The sequence below is a fragment of the Lactuca saligna genome, chromosome 6, assembly GCF_052625555.1.
Source record: "Lactuca saligna cultivar CGN05327 chromosome 6, ASM5262555v1, whole genome shotgun sequence".
Taxonomy (NCBI): domain Eukaryota; kingdom Viridiplantae; phylum Streptophyta; class Magnoliopsida; order Asterales; family Asteraceae; genus Lactuca; species Lactuca saligna.
Genome location: NC_136422.1, coordinates 39,990,721 through 40,016,074, shown reverse-complemented (window position 1 = coordinate 40,016,074; position 25,354 = coordinate 39,990,721). Strand labels below are relative to the sequence as shown.

Genomic DNA, 25,354 nt, shown 5'->3' with positions numbered 1-25,354 from the left:
CTGTCCCTTACCACCTCTTGACAGCCAGAAGAAACCCTAATCAGTCTAGATCTTGTTCTTGAGTGTTTATGAGATTTAAAGAGTGATTGGTGCATTTTTTGAAGAAGGTTTGGAGCTTAAGGATCTTGGAGAAAAGAAGAGCTTGTGAATCTGACTTTACCTCATCTTGGCATCATTTTGAAGGTAACAAGTTGTTACCTTGACTTCTCTCTAGTTAGATATCTCCATGCTTCATTTTAGGCACATTTTTAGCATATATGTGAGCCATTTCGGGTATTAGCCATGATATGAAGTTGTAACTTCAAATCTGGACTCCTCCAGGTCCCAAATTCATAAAGCTATCAACTTTATCTCGTATTGACCTTTCACCATTCCCTTAATTGTGACATCCACATTTTTCATTTCCAGAAAAGACCGATTTTGTTTATGCTTTATAAAAATTAAAGTACTTCTTTTCATAAAGATGTTGCGGAATTTGTTCCCAGAAAAATACGATAAATACGTTATAAAAACATTTTTGAAGAAACGTATTTTATTCATTTTAAAACGTTTGGGATGTCATCGTTAATACAGAAACATAAGCATAAACAGAACTTACATTTATTTACACTAGTGATCTACATCTCTTTTAAATCTATCAGTGTAAGGTGACTTCATATCAACACCTGTGATATAAACAAACTGAGTGGGTCAGGTTGGGAAACCTGGTGAGTACATAGGGTTTTCAACCCTGAATAATATAATTTTTATATTTAAACAATCAAACAATCAATCCAATTACCCATCCCCATTATCTTCTTTATTCTACTCTAAGAATGCAGCTATTCCTCGTTTATTTATTCCTAAGGGTTATCTTAAGGAATAGGCACGAAATCTATAGTTGTCAAGGTTTACTCAACATGCACTAAATCCACAGTTCCCATGGTTTATCTCGTTTATTGACAGTATCGTTTCCAAGACTCCTCTCGCAATACAGGTCAATGGGTTTTGTCTCGTTCATCGACGGTATCGTTTCCGAGAATCCACTCGCAATACATGTCGATGGGTTTTTAGAGTACACCTGGTGAATACACAGTTCAAAACACCTACAGGTTGCGAGCCTGCTAGTGTCCACTGGACTGTCTAGAATAGTCCGTGGTTGTCATCCATACTCTGCTGGATGATGGGGCCATCACTTGGGAAAAAGTCTTCTCTCATGGTTCACCTCTCACCCTTACCTCATGGTCTATATTACCTCTTCATCATTTTATTTTTGTCACACAGAAACTATTTCATCTACCCATGTTTTATCCCAACATATTTGTAGATATAAAATACATATACAATTTAAATCATTTAAAACATGTATAAAATCGTTCACCCAGCATAGATAGCAAGTATTCAGATAATATGCACACATAGCATGTAATTTATACAAAATCCTTCATATCTATGTGTAAGCTGAAAGGGACCATGCACTCACCTGGGAAGGTGGTGACTCGGCACTCGGACAGCACCTCGTTACTCTTAAAACAATTTCCTCGACAAAACATAGTATCAATATGACTAGGGTTTAGTCTGACGTTAACCGCGACTAATTAATAGTCCAGCTATTATTATTATTATTATATAAGCGTTAAATAACACTAAATATAACTCATAATAATAGCCCAAATAATTATTTTAAGGTCCTAATAATGTTACTATAATTAATTAGAAGCAATATTAAAAATAGCGTAGCTGTAGCTCACTTACAGCGGGTTTTTCGCAAAAACCGGGCTTCGCTGGAGCAGCGTTCCCGAGCCGAAAGGCTCTTTTCTCGGGACTTCAGGAGCCTCGGGGCTTCCTTTGGGTGCTAGGGGTTTACCTAGGCTTTTAGGGGGGGTTAGGGAGCTTAGAGAGAGAGTAGAGAGAGAAAGAATGGTTTGAAGGTGTGAAGAAATGGCAAGGCCCAGCACTTCTATTTATAGGGTGAATTCCTGACGGACTCGCCAAGTCGGTTCATTAACTCGCCAAGTCAGTGCCATGTGTCATCATCTGATGTCTTTCCTTGGGAGAAAGCCTTGGCCCATATTCAGCCACGTCACCCCTTTTGCAGCAGCACCCTGTCGACTTCTAAATCCCCGTAACTTTCGGATACGAGCTCCGTTTTCGACGTTCTTTTTTTCCATGGGTAGGTAAAAACAAGATCTACAACTTGCATTTGGACTTTGTTGGCTAATTCTCGACCGATCTCAAATTTACAGTAGGAGGCGTTTAGACTGTTAAATGACCGCGAAGAATTCGTAACTCCTTCATACGAACTCCGTTTTCGTCTAGTTTTTACCGTTGAGTTCCTATTAATGAGATCTTTAACTCTCATTTAGGTCGCGTAAGCCAAAAAATGCTCGAACTAAAATTCAAGTTTCGGGTCGTGCACTGTTAAGCCGAATCTTAGAAAAATCATAACTTCTTCATACGAAGTCAGATTTGGGCGTTCTTTTTATGGATTTTCTCGGTTTAACATATTCTATGACTTTATTTTAGATCACTAAGGCTAAAAAGTCCTTCATCGTAAATCCACTATTTACGCTTTCCGGTGCCGTGTCGGTTCCATCGCGAAACTTCGACGGGTCATAACTTCTTCGTTATAACTCGGATTTCTGCGTTTTTTATATGTACGGAAACCTTGTGACATATTATACAACTTGGTTAAGATTATTTATTCTAAATAATCTTTTGTCGAAAAGTTGTTTTCGACCGCTATTGCCTCTAAATTGACTAGCCCGGATCTGCGGGCGTTACAATTATCTCCCCCTTAGGATAATTACGTCCCGGAATCATCAACGAAACAGGGCATTATAATAACTCAATATGTTATCTCTTCATCCTAGGTAATAACTATAACTTCTATGTTGCTCCGAACGAGTATCTAACTCTTGGACTCCTTAACTGCAGGCGGTGCTCGGTCTTGCACCTGCTCGTTAGACTTTCAATCATGAACTTCGTGTCACAAAATCTTTCTTTATTGGAGACTCCTTCTTCTTCATAACAAACTCAGGATAAGTTAATTTGATTATTACAATTGAACGATGTGTCATATTCTAATGACCTATCATCGTATGTAGCAACACTTAGACTTAGGTCTCTTTAAGTCAAATTCCGGAATGAAATATGCCTTCCTTCATGGTCTAATGTGATATAGTCACATTTTAACATGTAGCATTTCTAGCTACCAATATCTTTAACAATGAGCGTGATACTTTTATTGATCACTTTGATTTCAATCGTTTGGTTTAAGTCGGGCGCTACATCAAACTTGGTTCTTTGAACCATGTAACCTACTCATCGTAGTCGGACTCAATGTGATATGACCACTAGGGTCGGGATAACAACAATCTTCTTAGTCTTTACCGAAACAATGGTAACGACATACTTGAATAAAATGAAATCAATTACTAGCTTCTGGGTAACCTTGTGACTTTCCCTGATCCAAGTGTGAGTCATGTGCTTTCGGTAGTATAGGCCTCTACTACCATTCACACCTACTCATACTCGTCCCAAGTATTGTCTCGCAGTATCCAAGTCACCATACAAGAAAATCACATAACAATTTAACACACCAGATATCAAAATGAAGGATTTATTATTTCTTGAAACTATTACATATGTGTTCAAGTTCACCCTAGACTATGCCTCTAATAGGCTACATCATAACTCGACCTTCGGATATCAATCCTTACTCTTTGTTGCATTGTCAGCTGCTTCATTAAGGATGCTTCTTGGCTTTGGAGGTGCATCTGCTCTTGATGCTTCACTTTTCTTCATGAAATCCTTTGATATATGTCCCTTGTTCCTGCATCCGTAACAAAACCTCTTGTTGTATGTACAGATATTAGCATAATTCTCGTTCTTCCCACACTTAAAACAAGTCACTTCTTCATATCACCTCCCATAGTTCTTCAGTGATGCCTTTCGCTTTGTAAATCCTTTTCTTTTTTGGCAGTCTTGCTTGAAGTGCCCTTCCTCATTACATTCATAACACACCCTGGTGTTGAATGTACACTCATCGGCGTAATGCCCATGCTTTCGACAATTAAAACAAGTTACTCTCCCATGGTGATTTGGCAGTACACTTGGCTTTCTAGCTCTCATTAGACATTCTTGCTTGAAGTGTCCCTCTTTACTACACTTAAAGCAAACTTCTTCCTCGGTTGGGAATTCGTGGGCATAGTGACTAGTCTTCCCGCATTTGAAGCAGGTTACTTCCTTAGGGCATCTACCATTGTGTTTCCTTCCATACTTGTCACACCGTTTTGCTTCACCTACTCCTCCAGACTTCGAGGACATGTTGTTCTTGTTAGACCTTGAAGAACCCTCAAATTTCCTCTTCTTGCCAACCTCAACCTTGCTGGCGATACTACCATTGATCACTTCATCAACAGACTTAGCAACCCAGATGGCCGCCTTAAGCGTGGGTGTCTGATGTACTGGCACAGTAAGTTCATCCTTACTTTGTTGAAGTAAACGCCTTGTTTCTTCAATCTATTGATCTAGCATTATCCGCACCATTGCTTGTACTCCGATCATCGTGATTAGCCCAGGTACAGATGCTACCTCTGGCACATGCTCAATCACTGGTGGTTCGGGCTGCTGGTTACCACTTCCAAATCCGCTTCTAGTGCTCACCATGTTGATATATGCACCAATTCATACGTTCGGTGTACCGAGGCGAGAATTTAAGATAGGAATGTTTTATTTACGATATATGTATAAATCTCCCTATTACTCTGAAAAGTTACATGCCAGTTCTAATACCGTAATTAAACGTATAGAAACCTGAACACATAAGGTTTCCAGATCCGGTCGGCAATAGACCATAGATCTGAACAAATAACAGCATATCAGGCACAAGCATTTAGCATATAAAAGCATTTTAGGCACAATACCTAAAATAATCTAGTGCTCACACCTCACAATCATCGCTTAGCATTCTAAGTTTAAGTCTAGAAATAAATCCATATTCCTAGTTCGCTTAAACTAATGCTCTGATACCAATTGTGACATACCCCTTTTTCACGGCCAGAAAAGACCGATTTTGTTTATGCTTTATAAAAATCAGAGTACTTCTTTTCATAAAAATGTTGCGGAATTTGTTCCCAGAAAAATACGATAAATACGTTATCAAAACACTTTCAAAGAAACGTATTTTATTCATTTTAAAATGTTTGGGATGCCATCGTTAATACAGAAACATAAGCATAAACAGAACTTACATTTATTTACACTAGTGATCTACATCTCTTTTAAATCTCTTAGTGTAAGGTGACTTCATATCAATACCTGTGATATAAATAAACTGAGTGGGCCAGGTTGGGAAACCTGGTGAGTACATAGGGAACCCACAATAATATAATTGTTATATTTAAACAATCAAACAATCAATCCAATTACCCATCCGTATTATCTTCTTTATTCTACTCTAAGAATGCAGCTATTCCTCGTTTATTTATTCCTAAGGGTTATCCTAAGGAATAGACACGAAATCCATCGTTGCCAAGGTTTACTCAACGGGCACTAAATCCATAGTTCCTAAGGTTTATCTCGTTTATTGATATTATCGTTTCCGAAATTCCTCTCGCAATATAAGTCAATGGGTTTTATCTCGTTTATCGACGGTATCATTTCCGAGAATCCACTCGCAATAAATGTCGATGGGTTTTTAGAGTACACCTGGTGAATACACAGTTCAAAACACCTACAGGTTGCGAGTCTGCTAGTGTCCACTGGACTGTCTAGAATTGTAACATCCCGGAATTTCCAGGTATTTATTATTAGTGTATTTTTTTGAAGAATTGTGAGTGGACTCGGCGAGTTGGAGCTCAAACTCGCCGAGTAGGATCGCGGTTTTGGACGCGGGTTCGCGTCTGGACTCGGTGAGTCCAAGAGTGGACTCGGCGAGTCCACGCTGTTTAATGAAACCCTAATAAGACCTATTTAAAGGGGCTTATGGCCGTCATTTGCAGCCACCAACCCCTAGAGTAAAACCCTAAAGAGATTTGAGCCTTTTGGGAGAGAAAAGAGGCCATTATTGACCTTTGGAGCTTGGTTTGGAAAGGCAAAGGAGATTCTACCTAAGAGAAGGCAAGGGAAGTGGACATTCTGCGATTTTGGAGATCAAATCATCATCTTGGAGGAGGACTATAGATCGGGAGATTGAGCACGAATGATTTCAGGGACTTGAGAGTTACCGAGATACGCGAGGTAAGTCTTCTCACTATACTTTACCTTGAGTAGGTAACTAGAGTTATGTGATACAATGTTTGTATGCTATATATGTGTATGTGTTGCGCTGCATTATTCTTTGTGATTTATGTTGTGCATGTTTACAGAGTTAGAACCTGAGGGTTCACAGAGTTTGGGTGCACGGACCCACAGAGTTATAGCCTCGAGTGGCTAATATGTGTTGTATGTGGTATTTTGGGGAACTCACTAAGCTTTGTGCTTACAGTGTTTGGTGTTATTTGTTTCAGGTACTAGTGACGACCGTGGGAAGGCACCGGCTTGATCAGTACACACGCATGGGATTTATGATTTTGAGATCTTAGGATTTTTGTATTACTTGGATTGAATTTCAAACATGGTTGTTTTATGAATATTAAGTGAATTATGTTTTATAAAAATTGAAAATTTTGTTTTGAAATTTACGGTGTTACAATTTGGTATCAGAGCCTTGGTTTGAGGGATTCGAGTACACCTTCGGGAGTATTTGAACTCAAACTGAGGATTTGGAAAATATTTTTAAAAAGAAAACCAAAATTTCTAAAAGTAAAAGATTTCTAGAGAAATTCAGAGGAGAAACGTGTGTACGATCAGTCAGCGACCGAACGGTGATTTCCCAAAATACCCTTATATTATTTGTTTATGAGATTGTTATGATGTATTCTCTTGCTAAAGTAGGCTAGGTATTCCTATTAGGACTAGAGTGTCCTAATTTGTGATGCCTTAGCCTAGGGAGAGGTGAGCTGCTATGAGATGCTTGAGAGAGAATAGGTAGCAGCGAGGAGCTTATGAGAGATCTGTTAGAAAGTGATAGAGTACTTGGAAATTGGGATTCGAAGAGGAGGATTTGGGTGTATACTGAAACGGCGTGGACAATAGTATTGGGCCCGTACTACTGAAAGCACCGGGGCGGTGTACGGTCCAAGTAAGAATCTTCGGAGTACCAAGGATCAAAGAGGGATGAGTGTCGAGTGTGAGTATACTCGAATGGATTCTAATTTATCGTATGTTGTATTTCAGAGATTGATCATGGTGAGGACACGTCATATGCCGGAGGGCGTTGGGGCTGGTGATGAGGAGATCCATCAGATCATCCACGAGGAGGTGGCTGCGGCCATCAGGGCAGAGATACCAGAGATGTTCGGGTCTATTAAGACCACGCTGATTGAGACTTTCGATGAGCATTATGTTGCTCTTTCTGAGGCTGCTGTTGCGGCGACTACCGCAGATGTTGTTGTTGCGAGGCCGCAGGGTGGTGATGCGTTGCTGTTCCAGGAGTTCAGCAACACGAAACCATCAGAGTTTGATGGGACCCAGGACCCGGTGGCGGCTATGAGATGGATTTATGACATAGAGGGGTGTTTCTTCACTTGCTCATTTTCTGAGCATTTGAGAGTACGGTTCACGCTGAACCAGCTTCGCTTGGGAGCGAAGGACTGGTGGAAGTTTGTGACAGCACACTTTTCGCCTGCTGGGCTTGCGGCGGTGACCTGGGAGAGGTTCACTGCCATGTTCCGAGATGAGTACGTTCACCAGGTGGAGAGGGAGCATTTGGCCCAGGAGTTTCTGACCCTCAAGCAGGGCACTGAGTCTGTTACGGTGATTACCAGGATGTTCCATGAGAGAGCGATGTTCTGCCCTGAGCACATGTCCACTGAGCAGGCACGTATGAGCCGGTATTTGAGTATCTTGAGGCGAGACATTCGGGAGTTCGTGGCGAACTCCTCGTACCGGACATTTTCTGAGCTTCAGGCAAATGCCCGGAAAAGGAGATCGAGCTGGAGACTCAAGTTAGAGAGGAGGCTGAGTCTCACGGGAGGGATCGACGACCGGCACAATTCCAGCTGGCAGCCAAGCGGGCCAAGCCCGCTGATCCCAAATTAGGGAGCCAGAAGGGCCGCACTTATGGAAAGTGCGGCAAGGGTCATGATGGAGTATGTAGAGCTGGATCTTGCTACAAATGTGGCAAGGAAGGGCATATGGCCAAGGACTGCCCCAAGGGGTTTGCAGTATGTTTGCACTGCAACCAGACCGGACACCGGAAGGCAGAATGTCCGCAGTTGCGGGGATCAGCGCAGGGAGCACCTCAGGGATCTACCCCTACCGCCATCAGAGCTACCGAGAGTCAGCCAGTGAAGGCCGAGGCACTGAGGGCACGCGGGAGAACCTTTCAGTTGACCGCGGAGGAGGTCCGCGCAGCGCCCGATGTCGTGGCTGGTATGTATTCTTTCATGTATTTATTGTAATGTTGAGATATTATGCTTATATTATGTTATGCGTAGGTACTTTTCTTGTGAACTCTGTACCTGCCTTGGTATTATTTGACTCGGGTGCGAGTCGGTCTTTTGTATCTTTGGCTTTTAGTTAGCACATCAGTGTTAGTCGCAAGGCGCTAAGTCGGCCTCTGAGAGTTTCCATAGCTGACGAGAAGGTGATATATGCCACGGAGGTGATCCGTGGGTGCGTACTCGAGATTTTCGGTGTTGAGTTCCCGATTGATTTGGTTCTTATTGCCATGGGGGATGTCTGTGTCATTGTGGGCATGGACTGGTTAAGCAGGTTCAGTGCGGTTATCGACTGCAAGCGACAGCTAGTGACCATACGAGACCCTAGTGGGGGAGTTCTTACAGTGTACGGCGAGGGTACCCGTTCTGGATCAGCATTTTGTTCAGCCGCTAGGGTGAGGTAGTGTCTACAGCAGGGTTGTAAGGGTTTTGTGGCGTACGTGTCGGATACACGGGTTGATTCCAAGAGGTCGAGGTTGGTGGAGGAGGTTCCTATAGTGTGTGAGTTCCCGGATGTCTTTCCAGAGGAGTTGTCGGGTGTGCCTCCCGTGAGGCAAGTAGAGTTCGGTATCGATTTGGTCCCGGGGGTCGCGCCTATCGCTAAGGTGCCTTATCGTCTTGCACCTCCAGAGATGCAAGAGTTATCCTTGCAGCTTCAAGAGCTGTTGGGAAAGGGTTTATTCGGCCGAGCAGCTCGCCGTGGGGAGCGCTTATTCTGTTTGTCAAGAAGAAGGATGGTTCACACCGGATGTGCATTGATTACCGGGAGTTGAACAAGCTGACGGTCAAGAACCGTTACCCGTTGCTGAGGATCGACGATTTATTCGACCAGTTGCAGGGAGCATCTTGGTTCTCCAAGATCTATTTGAGGTCTGGCTACCATCAGGTGAGGGTGCAAGATGAGGACATCCAGAAGACAACGTTTAGGATGCATTATGGGCATTATGAGTTTGTGGTGATGCCTTTCGGACTCACCAATCCCCCGGTCGTGTTCATGGATCTCATGAACCAGGTGTGCAGGCCGATGTTAGATCGGTCGGTGATTGTATTCATTGATGACATTTTGGTATATTCGAGATCTAGAGAGCAGCATGAGGAGCATTTGAGGGAGATCCTCGGAGTTCTGAAATCGGAGAGGCTTTATGCCAAATTCTCCAAGTGTGATTTCTGGAGGAGAGAGGTCCAGTTCCTAGGACATCTTGTTAACCAGGGAGGGATATTGGTCGACCAGACCAAAATTGATGCAGTGATGAGTTGAGAGGTGTCGAGGTCACCCTCCGAGATCAGGAGTTTTCTAGGGTTGGCCGGTTATTATCGGAGATTTATCAGGGATTTCTCTAAGATCGCAGTGCCACTCACTAGGTTGACCAGAAAGGGTGTCGCCTTTTCATGGGGCCCCCGAGCAGCAGACCTCCTTTGAGACACTTCGCCAAAGGTTATGCGAGGCCCCAGTGTTAGCCCTCCCGGAGGGAATGGAGGACTTTGTTGTATACTGTGATGCATCGATCTTGGGGTTGGGAGCGATGCTGATGCAGAGAGGGCATGTGATAGCATACGCATCAAGGCAGTTGAAGCCTCATGAGACGAGATATCCCACCCATGATCTAGAGTTGGGGGCAGCGGTGTTCGCTCTCAAAATTTGGCGTCACTACCTGTATGGGGTTCGGTGTACGATATACACGGACCACAAGAGTTTGAAGTATTTAATGGATCAGCCAAACCCAGCAGGTCAGACAGAGGTTACTAACTGCTCAGAGTCGACAGAAGAGTTATGCGGACAGACGCCAGTCCGAACTTGAGTTCCAGGTCGGCAACTTTGTGCTCCTGAAGTTCTCTCCTTGGAAAGGAGTGATTCGATTCAGGAAGAGGGGCAAGTTGGGGCCCCGATATATCGGACCATTTCGGGTAGTTGCGAGGTAGGCAGGGTAGCCTATCGTTTGGATTTGCCAGCAGAGTTGGGGCAGATTCACGACACTTTCCATGTGTCGCAATTGCGGAAGTGTATAGCCGATGAGTCGGCAGTGGTTCCATTAGAGGATATTCAGGTGGATGCGAGCCTGAATTATGCTGAGATACCAGTGGCAATCAGAGATCGGAAAATCAAAGTTCTGAGGAACAAGGAGATACCTTTGGTTTTGGTTCAGTGGCAGCATCGGAAGGGGTCCGAGATGACTTAGGAACCGGAGCGTGAGATGCGCGAGCAACATCCGGAGTTATTTGCAGAGCGAGACTTCGAGGGCGAAGTCTAGTTCTAGTGGGGGAGAATTGTAACAGCTCGGAATTTCCAAGTATTTATTATTAGTGTATTTTTTTTTTTGAAGAATTGTGAGTGGACTCGGCGAGTTGGAGCTCAAACTCGCCGACTAGGATCGCGATTTTGGACGCGGGTTCGCGTCTGGACTCGGCGAGTCCACATTGTTTAATGAAACCCTAATTTCCAGGGTTTAAGACCTATTTAAAAGGGCTTATGGCCGTCATTTGCGACCACCAACCCCTAGAGAGAAACCCTAAAGATATTTGAGCGTTTTGGGAGAGAAAAGAGGCCATTGTTGACCTTTAGAGCTTAGTTTGACAAGGCAAAGGAGATTCTAGCTAAGAGAAGGCAAGGGAAGTGGACATTCTGCAATTTTGGAGCTCATAGCATCATCTTGGAGGAGGACTATAGATCGGGAGATCGAGCACGAGTGATTTCAGGGACTTGCGAGTTACCGAGATACGCGAGGTGAGTCTTCTCACTATACTTTACCTTGAGTAGGTAACTAGAGTTATGTGATACAATGTTTGTATGTTATATATGTGTCTGTGTTGCACTACATTATTCTTTGTGATTTATGTTGTGCATTTTTACAGAGTTAGAACCTGCGGTTCACAGAGTTTGGGTGCAAGGACCCACAAAGTTATAGCCTCGAGTGCTAATATGTGTTGTATGTGGTATTTTTTGTAACTCACTAAGCTTTGTGCTTACAGTGTTTGGTGTTATTTGTTTCAGGTACTAGTGACGACCGTGGGAAGGCGCCGGCTTGATCAGTACACACGCATGGAATTTATGATTTTGAGATCTTGGGATTTTTGTATTACCTGGATTGAATTTCAAACATGGTTGTTTTATGAATATTAACTGAATTATGTTTTATAAAAATTGAAATTTTTGTTTTGAAATTTACGGTGTTACAAGAATAGTCCGTGGTTGTCATCCATACTCTGCTGGATGATGGGGCCATCACTTGGGAAAAAGGCTTCTCTAATGGTTCACCTCTCACCCTTACCTCATGGTCTATATTACCTCTTCATCATTTTATTTTTTTCACACAGAAACTATTTCATCTACCCATGTTTTATCCCAACATATTTGTAGATATAAAATACATATACAGTTTTAAAACATGTATAAAATCGTTCACCCAGCATAGATAGCAAGTATTCAGATAATATACACACATAGCATGTAATTTATACAAAATACTTCATATCTATGTGTAAGCTGAGAGGGACCATGCACTCACCTGGGAAGATGGTGAGTCGGCACTCGGACAACACTTCGTTACTCTTAAAACAATTTCCTCGACAAAACCTAGTATCAATATGACTAGGGTTTAGTCTGACGTTAACTGGGACTAATTAATAGTCCAACTATTATTATTATTATATAAGCGTTAAATAACACTCAATATAACTCATAATAATAGCCCAAATAATTATTTTAAGGTCCTAATAATTTTACTATAATTAATTAGAAGCTATATTAAAAATAGCGTAGGCGTAGCTCACTTACAGCGGGTTTTTTGCAAAAACCGGTCTTTGCTGGAGCACCGTTCCCGAGCTGAAAGGCTCTTTTCTCGGGTCTTCGGGAACCTCGGGGCTTCCTTCGGGTGCTAGGGGGTTTACCTAGGATTTAAGGGGGGTTAGGGAGCTTAGAGAGAGAGTGTAGAGAGAGAAAGAAGGGTTTGAAGGTGTGAAGAAATGACAAGACCCGACACTTCTATTTATAGGGTGAATTTCTAACAGACTCTCCGAGTCGGCTCACTAACTCGCCATCATCTGATGGCTTTCCTTGGGGAGAAAGCCTTGGCCCATATTCAGCCACGTCACCCCTTTTGCAGCAGCACCCTGCTGATTCTAAACCCTGTAACTTTTGCATACAAGCTCCGTTTTCGACGTTCTTTTTTTCTACGCGTAGGTAAAAACAAGATCTACAACTTTCATTTAGACTCTGTCGGCTGATTCTCGACCGGTATCAAATTTAATAGTAGGAGGCGTTTAGACTGTTAAATGGCCGCGAAGAATTCGTAACTCCTTCATACGAACTCCATTTTCGTCCATATTTTTACAATTGAGTTCCTATTAATGAGATCTTCAACTCTCATTTAGGTCGCGTATGCCATAAACCGCTCAAACTAAAATTCGAGTTTCGGGTCGTGCACTGTTAAGCCGAATCTTAGAAAAATCATAACTTCTTCATACGAAGTCAGATTTGGACGTTCTTTTTATGGATTTTCTCGGTTTAACATATTCTAAGAATTTCTTTTAGATCACTAAGGATAAAAATTCCTCCATCGTAAATTCACTATTTACGTTTCCCGGTGCCGTGTCGGTTTCGTCGCGAAACTTCATCGGGCCATAACTTCTTCGTTATAACTCGGATTTCGGCGTTCTTTATATGTACGTAAACCTTGTGACATATTCTACAACTTGGTTAAGATTATTTATTCTAAATAATCTTTTGTCGAAAAGTCGTTTTCGACCCCTATTGCCTCTAAATTGACTACCCCGGATCTGCGGGCGTTACATTAACCTCATTCTAGACTTGGTTTTTGGTGTTCCAAGCCTTTAAGACCTTGCATGCACGTAAAGTTTGCAACTTTATGTGGAATCTGTGCCTTAGGAAGTTGGATCTACAATTTGATGCTTTGGTTAGCTTAAAAACGTCTAAATGGGAAATGGACTGAAGGGACTCGACGAGTTGCATGGTCAACTTGGCAAGTCCAATGAAGATTAGTCGTTTCTGGTTTTCTGCATGAACTCGGCGAGTCAGCAAGATGACTCAATGAATCAGTTAGGGTTTTCCCGACATATGGACACATATGGACTTGACAAGTTTCCTAGGAACTCGGTGAGTCAACTAGGATCTTCACGATTTCTCAAGTTCTGGAAGGACTCGATGAGTCAGTGAGCTGCACTCGGCGAGTTGGGTGAGCATGGAATGTTGACCTTGATCGTTGACTTTAACTTTAACCAAGGGTTTACCAGTTTGACTTATGGGGGTATTTTGGTAATTTGGGAATTTATGGAATTGGATCATTGGTGGATGTAGGTGACCGATTTGGTCTTTATCCTAGTTATAGGATGTTGCTATGATTAGTGATCTGTTAGATCGGTTTGAGTGTTATATAGGCTAGCGTATGATATTTATTTGCACATGTTTGTTTGATTGGGGTTGGGTTGAGGCGGTCCAGCTTTGTGCTAAAGGCCAACATACCCAGGGCAGTCCAGATAGACTGAAGGCCCTGCGAGGCAGTCCAGTCAGACCAAAGGCCCGCCGAGCGGTCCGGATAGGTTGTAGGCCCTGCGAGGCGTCCAGACGTACCGAAGGCTCGGTAAGCGGTCTGGATAGATTGAAGGCCTATGAGGCGGTCCAGCCAGGTTGAAGTCTCATTATGCATGATGTTTGTTTATATGATATGATTATGATTGTATGGCGTTGGTATATTGGGGAAACTCACTAAGCTTCAGGCTTATTTTTACTAATTTTGTTTTAGGTACTTCTGATGATCGTGGGAAGGTGAAGGCGTGATCGTGCACCTCCTTATATTTGCATTATTTGATTTGAGGATACTCTGACACTAATACATTTCGAAAAAAAAATTATAATAATTATTGGTTTTGAAATGTTTTAAAAAGTTTTAAATTTGGCATGATTTTTATGGGTGTTACAAGTTGGTATCGGAGCCTTGGTTTGAGTGAATTGGAGGAAACACTCGTGTTTCTCCAGTCTCAAACTAAGGAAAAGATATTGAAATGATTTTTCCTAAAATAGTTTTCAAAATACTAAAGGAGGATGCAAGTATACGATCAGCCGGAGCTTGCGAATAGACCCCAAAATACCTTACGGATTATCTGATTTGTGATATGTTAGAACAGCATGCTAGTACTAGGCTAGGGATCTTCGAAAATTACCTGATTATATGATTCCTAATAGCCTAGGGTTTTTCCTTATACGAATTTGGCATCATTACTATAGTTGCTTAACGGTCGTACATAATTAAGATCTTATAGCCTGAGAATGTTTGGTTTGGCCTTATTTCCTTTTTTTGTGTGATGAAGGGCTTAGGGTAGGATCGGGTATTCGAAAGTCTATAAGGTCCAGCGTTATGTTTGGTTAGCATACACGAGTGTTGCAGGGTTGGTGGAAGTTTCATGGGTATGTCGTGCGAGGATGGGAGGCTAGTATGGGATATTTAGCATTCCTCTAGGAGTGAGGATTGAGCGCTCACCAAGTTTACATATATATTGTTAGGGCATTGTGATGATACTTGAGACAAATATGGGTAGGTGTGGAAGGTAGTATGGGACTATACTACTGAAAGCACATGACCCATACGCGTAGCAAAGAAGTCACAACCCCTACGGTTTAGTTAGGAGTTGGTTCCGTATTATTTATACGAATTATCTGATATTTTCCTAGTGTATTTCTAGTATGTGGTTACGAGACGCTCTGTGACTGGATCCGGATCAGGATCAGGATATGGCGGTCAGGAAGGACCGACATTGCCCGAGGTTGTTGGTCGGATGAGGCCAGATGAGCTGGATGTTAGGATCTAAGAGATCCTGCAATATGAGATCACTACTCTGTTCTGGGAATAGTTGTCGTAGATGTTTGTGTCTATTAAGACTGCTATGGTTGAGTATTTTGACAAGCGCTATGCAGCGATTGCTGAGACGGCCGCCGCAGCAGCTATAGCAGCTGTAACAGCATCATGGGGAGGATCTGGTGAGCTTTTCAGTACCAGGAATTCGATAACACGAAGCCCCCGAAATTTTGTTGGATTAGGTGTCTAAGCCCATGACTATAATTAGTATGAACTTGACCCAATAGTAGCATGGTCCTTTTGGCTTGCCTTCACCAGAGCAATTTGATAGGATGGACTTTTTGAGAAGAGGTTATTTGTGATTTATTAATATATTATAAGTATAATATATTAATTGAGAAATCATATTCTTTAATTAGTATTGATCAAGAATTAATTTGGAATTAATTTAGTGATCAAAAAAGACTGATTAAATATACGGGGACTGGTTATGTAAATCAGTAATACTTATAGTTGGGCTAATGATCCATGGTTGATTAAGGTGGGATAAACATATGTGATAGTCCATAAAGCTTTAACCCATGTAACCTAAGAGATATGAAGGGTCATGGTGAATTAGGGTTTTCATGGATGAAACCCTAGAATTTCCCACACTATAAAAGGAACCCCATAATCACCAAATCGCCCCCATGCATTCTAAGAAGAGTCATAACCGATTTTGAGCTACCTAGCCACTTATCATAAGCCTCCTTTTGCACTTGGTGTTTGTGACACATTAGAGGCATCACATTTGAGGTGTTAAAGCTTTTGAAGGCCAAGAACTCTAAGCTACACTAAGAGGTATTCATCTATTTTGGTTTTATGTTGTATATCTCAAAATTTTGTATACTAGTTCAGGTTTCATGCTTTGGAAACAATATTGCAAGTATAATAGAGAAAACTTAGATCCAAATCATCTAGGGTTGCATGTTCACCATAGGAGTGTTATAGTACGCAAAACCCAACACATTTGACGGGACACAGGATCCAATCAGAGCCATGAGGTGGCTGTCTGGCGTGGAGGGTTGTTTCTTCACGTGCTCATGTCCTACTTACCAGAAGGTCAAATGTGCCCTAAACATGCTGAGGTCCGGAGCAAAGGACTGGTGGAGGTTGATGACTGGGTCGTATTCGGATGATTAGAGAGTTGCGGTTACTTGGGAGCAGTTAAGGGATATGTTCCGCGCTCGCTACATTCCACGGGTCGAGCAGGAACGGTTAGCTCAGGAGTTCTTGGAGTTGATACAGGATGTGTAGACGGTGATTGAGATCACCCATATGTTCACAGAGAGGGAAATGTTCTGCCTGGAGTTTGCTTCTGAGCAGGCTCAGATGAGATGTTATCTGAGCATGCTCAAGACTGACATTCATTAGTTTGTTGCTACCCAACGATGTGATACTTTACTGGAGTTACAGGAGGCCGCTAGGCGATAGGAGCTTGAGATTGAGTTACAACTGAGAGAGCAGAGGCAGGCCCAAGTACAGTCACAGCCAGTGCCAAAGCGATCTAAGACCGCTGATTCCAAGTCAGGGGGACAGCAGGGACGCACTTGTGGCAAGTGCGGGAAGGTTCACTTGGGGGTTTATAGGTTGAGCAGTTCGTGCCATAAATGTGGAAAGGAGTGAATTTTGAGGAGGAGTGACGCCAGGCAGCCCCGGTTCAGGATATGAGGATCTGTTACCACTGCCATCAGGTTGGTCACGTGAAGACCAATTGTCTGCAACTTGCTGCTAGGATGACATAGGCTCTAGCATCGGCTACACTAAGGATTACTGATGAGAGGCAGGGCAGAGCGGAGCCCCTGAGGACTCAGGGATGTGCCTTCTAGATTACAGCAGAGGAGGCCAAGGCAGCACCAAACGTGGTGGCTGGTATGTCTCTATCCCTTATCTTATTGATTATATTTGTTTTATGCTTATATGTGTTGTACCATGTTAGGTACATTCTTAGTGAACTCATTGCCTACTTTGGTATTATTCGACTCGGGGCAAGTTGATCGTTTGTCTCTCATACATTTAGTAGGTAATCCGATGTGCCAGTAGGAGAGCTAGAGTGTCCGTTGTGAGTCTCTATCACCAACGAACACATGGTTTTCGCTTCTTCGATCTATCGGGGTTGTGTGCTGGAGATCTTCTGGGTACATTTTCTGATAGACTTGATTCTAATTCCCATGGGGGATGTATGTGTGATTGTGGGTAAGGATTGGCTTAGTCTCTTCGGCGCCATGATCGACTACGAGGGTCAGTGCGTGGTAGTTCGAACCCCAAGTGGGGGAGAACTGGTTGTCTATGGCGAGGGTACCATATTGGGGTCAGGGTTTTGTTCAGTTTCCAGGGCTTGGTAGTACATTCAGCATGGGTGTGTGGGTTATTTAGCGTGCGTGGTGGATCAAACCACGGTTCCAGTTTGCTGACGTATTTCCGGAGGAGTTACACAGAGTGCCTCCATAGAGGTAGGTTGACTTTAGGATCGACCTAGTTCCAAGTGCGGCCCTATCGCCAAGGCGTCGTACCTGTTGGCACTGCCAGAGATGCAAGAGCTATCATCACAGCTACAAGAACTATTAGACAAGCAGTTCATTTGTCCAAGCAGTTCTCCGTGGGGAGCGTCGATCCTCTTTGTCTGGAAGAAGGATGGTTCACACCGGATGTGCATTGACTGCCGGGAGTTGAACAAGTTGACGGTGAAGAACCGTTATCCATTCTTGAGGATATATGATATTTTCAATTAGTTGTAAGAGGGCATCTGGGTTCTCCAAGATAGACCCGGGGTTTGGGTACCATTAGGTCAGGGTTAAGGAGGAAGACGTGGAGAAGACCGCATTCCAAACTCATTATGGATATTACGAGTTCGTGGTGATGCCGTTTAGGCTCACCAAAGCAAACGTGGTTATGAACGCCCTGAGCCACAAGTAAGCTGGATCTTCTACCCAGCAACATGTATGAGGATATTGGTGGATTCTCCACTTGTGGGTTTGATCAAATAAGCTCAGGCGGAGGGTATGCGTCAGGAGAATTGGAAACTTGAGAAGATCATGGGTGAGAACACTTGATTCGTGCAGGATAATCAGGGACTATTGACCCGCTATGGTCGAGTCTGGGTTCCGATGTCTGGTGGGGTCAGACAGATTGTTTTGGCAGAGGCTTATAAGTCTTGCTATTCTATTCATCCGGGGGCTACCAAGATGTATCGGGATTTACGTTTGAGTTACTGGTGGCCAGGAATGAAGAGGAAGATTGCGTGGTATGTTGAGAGGCACTTGACCTGTCGAATGTCATGGCCAAGCATCATAGGGTACATGGATAGCTACAGCCCCTGGAGAATCCCATGTGGAAGTGGGAACATATCACGATGGATTTCATCACCAAGCTGCCAAGGACAGCGAAGGGCTTCAACGCTATTTGGGTCATCATGGATCAATTGACCAAGAGCACCCACTTTTTAGCGATACGGAAGAGTTCATTGGCCGAGAAGCTGGTCGACTTGTATATCTGCGAGATCGTTGCATGCCATGGGGTGCCATTATCTATTGTCTCAGACAACAACGTACGGTTTACCTCCCATTTCTGGCAGAAGTTCCACGAGGAACTGGGTACACGGCTGCACTTCAACACAGCCTATCATCCGCAGACAGACGGTCAGAGTAAGCAGACCATACAGACTCTCGAGGATATGCTGAGAGCCTGCGTTATTATCTTTGTGGGAGTTGGGACTCCTACCTACCCCTTGTAGAGTTCTCATACAACAACAGTTGTCATTCCAATATTGGTGCCCCACCATATGAGTTGTTGTATGGATGGAGATGTCGCACCCCAGTATGTTGGGGTGAGATCGGTCAGCGGGTGATGGGACGGACAGAGTTAGTTCTGCAGACTACCGAGAGGATTCAACAGATCAGACAGTGGCTGCAGACCACTTAGAGTTGGCAGAAGAGTTACGCTGATAGACGTCGATCTGAGCTGGACTTTCAGGTGGGGGACATGGTACTCCTAGAGGTCTCACCATGGAAGGGTGTGATTCGCTTCAGGAAGAGGGGAAAATAGGGTCCCCGATACATTGGGTCGTTCAGGATCATTGTCAGGGTTGGCAAGGTGGCTTATTGACTGGATCTCCGGGAGGAGCTTAGTCAGGTCCACAACACTTTCCATGTGTCACAGTTGCGGAAGTACATAGCAGAGGAGGGGGCAGTGGTATCATTAGACGATATTCAAGTCGACGAGCGCCTGAATTATGTGGAGAGGCTAATGGACATTCTTGAGAGGAAGGTAAAGGTTCTATGGAACAAGGAAGTACCTATGGTAAAGGTACAATTGGATCACAAGACGGGATTCGAGTAGACATGGGAGCCGGAGGTAGAGATGCAGGAGCACTACCCAGACTTATTCGCTGCAGCAGACTTCGAGGACGATGTCTAGTTCAAGTGGGGGAGAATTGTAACACCCTGAATCCTAGGTATAAGTTTTAAATCATTATGTATATGTTTATGAACCTACTTGACAAGTTGGTTGCCCCAACTCGTCGTGTAGAGGCGTGTTAGCCCGTGTGGATTATTGGACCTACTCGACGAGTCGTAGGACTCGGACTCGACGAGTAGAAGCTGGAAGACGAAACCCTAATTTTTATGATTTGTACCCTATTTAAAGGACCTTAAGTACTTACCTACAGTCCCTTACCACCTCTTGACGGCCAGAAGAAACCCTAATCACTCTAGATCTTGTTATTGAGTGTTTGTGAGATTTAAAGAGTGATTTGGTGCATTTTGTGAAGAAGGTTTGGAGATTAAGGAGCATGGAGCAAAGAAGAGCTCGTGAATCTGACTTTACCTCACTTGGCATCATTTTGAAGGTAACAAGTCGTTACTTTGACTTCTCTCTGGTAAGATCTCTACATGCTTCAGTTTAGGGCCATTTTTAGCATATATGTGAGCCATTTCGGGTATTGGCCATGATCTGAAGTTGTAACTTCAGATATTGACTACTCTAGGTACCAAATTCATAAAGCTATCAACTTTATCTCGTATTGACCTCTCAACATGCCCTAAACCTCATTCTATACTTGGTTTTTGGTGTTCCAAGCCTTTACGACCTTGCATGCATGTAACGTTTGCAACTTTACGTGGAATCTGTGCCTTAGGAAGCTGGATATATAATTTGGATCTTTGGGGTAGCTTAAAAACGCCTAAATTGGAAATGGACTGAAGGGACTCGACGAGTTGCATGGTCAACTCGGAAAGTCCGATGAAGATTAGCTGTTGTGGGTTTCTGCATGAACTTGGCGAGTCGGCAAGACGACTCGATGAGTCAGTTAGGGTTTTTCTGACTTATGGACACGTATGGACTCGACGAGTTGCCTGGGAACTCGGAGAGTCATCTAGGATCTTCAGTATTTCTCGAGTTCTGGAAGGAGTCGACAAGTCAGTGAGTTGCACTCGATGAGTTGGGTCAACATGGATTGTTGACCTTGATCGTTGACTTTGACTTTGACTAAGGGTTTACCGGTTTGACTTATGGGGGTATTTTGGTAATTTGGGAATTTATGGAATTGGATCATTGGTGGATGTAGGTGTTGGTGTTGGAGTTGTATTTGGAGGATTTCAATATTATCATTTCGAGCTACTTGAGAGGTGAGTTGTCCTCACTATACTAACAGGGTCGAAGGCACCAATGTCGGCCCTTTTCGGATTTGTATCCGAGTTATTGCATGATATGCTTATTAATTTACATCCTGGTAGTTAGGATGGTGATATGCTTAGTGACCTGGTTAGGTCGGTATCCTGGTATATAGGATGATGTTATGTTAGTGATCGGTTAGGTCTGTATTCTGGTTATAGGATGTTGCTATGATTAGTTATCTGTTAGATCGGTTTGACTGTTAAATATGCTAGCGTATGATATTTATTTGCACATGTTTGTTTGATTGGGGGTTGGGTTGAGTCAATCCTGCTTTGTGCTGAAGGCCAACATACACATGGCGGTCCGGATAGACTGGAGGCCCTGCAAGCGGTCCGGATAGGCTGTAGGCCCTGTAAGGCGGTCCAAACGCGCCGAAAGCTCGGAGAGCGGTCCAGATAGACTGAAGGCCTGCGAGGCGGTCCAGTCAGGCTGAAGGCTCATTATGCATGATGGCCTGGCGAGCGGTCCGGATAGGCTGTAGGCCCTGTAAGGCGGTCCAGACGCGCCGAAAGCTCGGAGAGCGGTCCAGATAGACTAAAGGCCTGTGAGGCGGTCCAGTCAGGCCGAAGGCTCATTATGCATGATGTTTGATTGTATGATATGATTTTGATTGTATGGCGTTGGTATGATGGGGAAACTCGCTAAGCTTCGGGCTTATAGTTATTGATTTGATTTGGGGATGTTCTTACACTAAAACATTTTGAAAACAAGTTTTGTAATAATTATTGAAATGTTTTAAAAAGTTTTAAATTTGGCATGATTTTTATGGATGTTACAACCACAATTCAATCAACCCCAATTTCAAGCCTTTCAACAATAACATTCTTCGCAATCTCAACCCCAAACTTCTCAACGTCAAAAATTTCACACACAACCTTCACAACCACCTCAAGTTCCATTATCTCAATCTCAACCTATAAACCCCGACAATGACGACGACGACGAACGGGTTGAAGAAACACAACCAAGCCGTAGAAGACAAAAAAAATCAAAAGATCCAATGAAAAACAAAAGTATGCAATGGACCGCTGAGGAGGAGGAAACTTTAGCTAAAGCTTGAATTTTCATATCACAAGACGAGGATGTCGGCAACGCGTAAACGGGTCAAAGCTTTTGGAATCGTGTTTTAGACCACTTCCACACGTTATTAGGAAGACAAATGAGTCGGACATACGACTCAGTCAATGCAAAATGGCGTGACCTTTGAGCGGCTTACACCAAATTTAACGGCGTATTTGACAATCTTAAGAATATGCATAGAAGTGGTAGCAAAGATTTCAACATTTTATCAATCGCGTTGTACCAATACAAAATTACCAACAATGGTAAACCATTTGCCAACCAAAAAGCGTGGGAAGTTTGTCACAATAGTCAAAAATTGGTCATTTATCCGGAAAAGGCGCATTCGAGATCTTCCACCGGCTCCAACAAAAGGCCGAGAATGTCCGAGTCGTACATTGCTATTAACCTCGACCTCAATGATGAGTTCGACGCCACCAAGAGAGAGGGTCCACTGGACGTCCAACTTCGCCGACCCTGGGAAGGGACAAAGCGAGAAAGGGGGCGTCTTCTAGCGGAAAATCAATCAACAAGGACGTACTAGCGGAGAAAATAGAGAAAACTCTACATTTGTTAGAAAAAAAAAATTGAATCAATGGTGGAAGCTTAACGGCGACAATTGGGACTCACTGATCTTCAAATTATAAACACGGTGTCGCAACATAATCTCGATCCGGAAAATTTAAGAATGTTTTTAAAACTTCAACAAGAAGTTCTCGACAAATAGCGCAACTAGATTCTATGTTTTTAAGGTTTTTAGTAATTTAGGTTTAATTTTCTATGTTATTTTTATGTGTTTTTAGTATTTTAGTTTTCATTTTCTATGTGTTTTTATGTTTTTTAGTAATTTAGGTTTAATTTTCTATTTTTTAGGTTTAATTTTCTATGTTTTTTAATTAATGTAACGTGGTTTCAATTAATCTAAAATATTTTATTATGTTTTTATTTAATTTAATCATAAAATTTTAAAAAAACAAAGAAAAAAGAAAATTGTAGAGTGGTAACCATTTACTATGTCTAGTGGGTTGGTGGTGAAATTGACGTGACGTAGAGGTGACAACACTTTTTCAGTAGATTGGTGGTGACCACTCTCCATAGTCTAAGACTAAGAGGTACGGAGAGAGTAAGTCACACATGGTTTTCTATGTAGCACACTAACCCACTAGTGGACACCACCCCAAAGGCTGATAGGTTGGTTGTGGAGTGGTAGATGAGACGGGCAAAGACGCACAAAATGATTGGTTGAAGCTTCTGACTTTTTTTTATTGGAGTTGGACAAAATAAAAAAAAAATACTTTTTTTTTTCAAATTAAAAAAAAAATTAATAAAATAGAGTGGTAACAATTTTTAAATGTATGTGGATTGATAGTGAGTGTGTAGTGAAGCTCATGTCGTGTTAAGTTGTCAGCACCTTTTTGAGTAGGTTAAACATAAACCACTTCTCAATCCCCATTACTTAACAATAGATATCTTTTATTACTATGTGTAAAACTTGTGTATTACACGGATTAATTAAATAAAATAAATTATTAAATATAAATAATAAGTATTTTTTTATAATAAAAATTAAAATAAGGAATCAAGAAACATATTAATTGCAATTTACTATAATATTAAAACATTTGATACTTTATATATATATATATATATATATATATATATATATATATATATATATATATATATATATATATAACTATAAGTATTATGTGCTTTTTTAATTTTAAAAATTAGAAAAAACCATAATTGACATATGAATATTATTTATTTCAAAATTATCACAAAATGACAAGCGTCAAAGTTTATGAAAAAATTGATATGTGGCAAAAAGGATCTTCGTTTATTAGAGTAGATTCAAGTGTTTCAAGTGATACATTTGAGTGGTAGTAACCTTGAGCCGTACTCCAAACATTTATTCATTCGATTTCACATTCATGTTTCTTCCATTTCGTTTGGATCGGATTACTTTACTTATTAAGAACACCAAATTCGAGATCACATTCTATCAAATGCGCTTATACCAAAGCTATAAAATTAATTTATCAAAATTATAAAAACCATTTAAGTATAATTTGGAGTTATGATGATTCAATAATGAATTTTAAGTTCTATCCAAACACCAAAAGTATAACTTATCCAAATCATAACAACCTCGATTTTGTTGTTAATAATCAACGAAGCTTCACAGTCAAGGTACATCGATCACAAACTCTCCAATTGTTTCAATCCTCTATATTTTCCTCTCCCTGCCCCCTATTCTTCATCGTCAACAATGGCAACAACTTTCCTGTACTCCGACAGCCTGACCATTGCCGGAATCTCCTTAATCACCGCCATTGTCTGCGAAGCCATCTCATGGCTCTTGATCTACCGCCGCACCTCTTACAAATCCCTCAAGTCCACCATCGATAAAGCCTCCAAGAAACTCGAAACCATGAAAACGACTCCAACAACTGTAAAAACATCCAAAGCGAAAAAGATCAACCGGGTCGAAACCTCCCTGAAAGATTCCAGCAGAGATTTATCCCTCTCCAAATTCAAATCTAGCGCCGTCGTTGCACTGGTTCTGGCTGTTGTCTTTGGGGTTATGAACAGTCTGTATGAAGGAAAAGCAGTCGGAAAGTTGCCATTTGTGCCGGTGAGTATTGTGCAGAAGATGAGTCATAGAGGTTTACGGGGAGACGATCCGACGGATTGTTCAATGGCGTTTTTGTATTTCTTGTGTTCGATGAGTATCAGGACGAATTTGCAGAAGTTTCTGGGGTTTTCTCCGCCTCGTGGAGCCGCCGGCCTCGGTTTGTTTCAGGTTCCTGATGCCTCCGACATCAATCAATGAAGATTTTTTCAAGATTGTTTTGCTTCTTTAGAATTGGGATAAAACGCAAATAGAATTACGAATTTTCATGAATCACATCGTCGATGTTTTCAATTTGAGATTATACTGGACGTCTCACTAATTATTTTCATTATTTTTCTTGCTTTATGCATGCAATTGGTTAACGAACGTATTAATCTTCAACCATCTTTTTTTATTGTGGCAAGATCGCATTATTGATCTTGACTTCTTGAGGATTATGTGTAATTTTTATGACCTGTAGCTCATTAATTTGCTCCGATTGGCACATTTGATTGAGAATATTGGATTCTTTTAGATGTCATTATATGATGGCGTGTTTCGTTATACTGTAGATTAGTATTGCTAGCCGATAAATATTCATCCAACGTATATTCCAACTAAATTTGTAGTATTTA

The 25,354-nt window shown here is 42.2% G+C and overlaps 1 pseudogene; it reads left to right on the top strand.

Moving 5' to 3' along the window:
* The first annotated feature begins 15,419 nt into the window (after nt 1-15,419).
* LOC145002469 (uncharacterized) lies at nt 15,420-24,970 on the top strand (annotated as a pseudogene).
* Nucleotides 24,971-25,354: the final 384 nt, after the last annotated feature.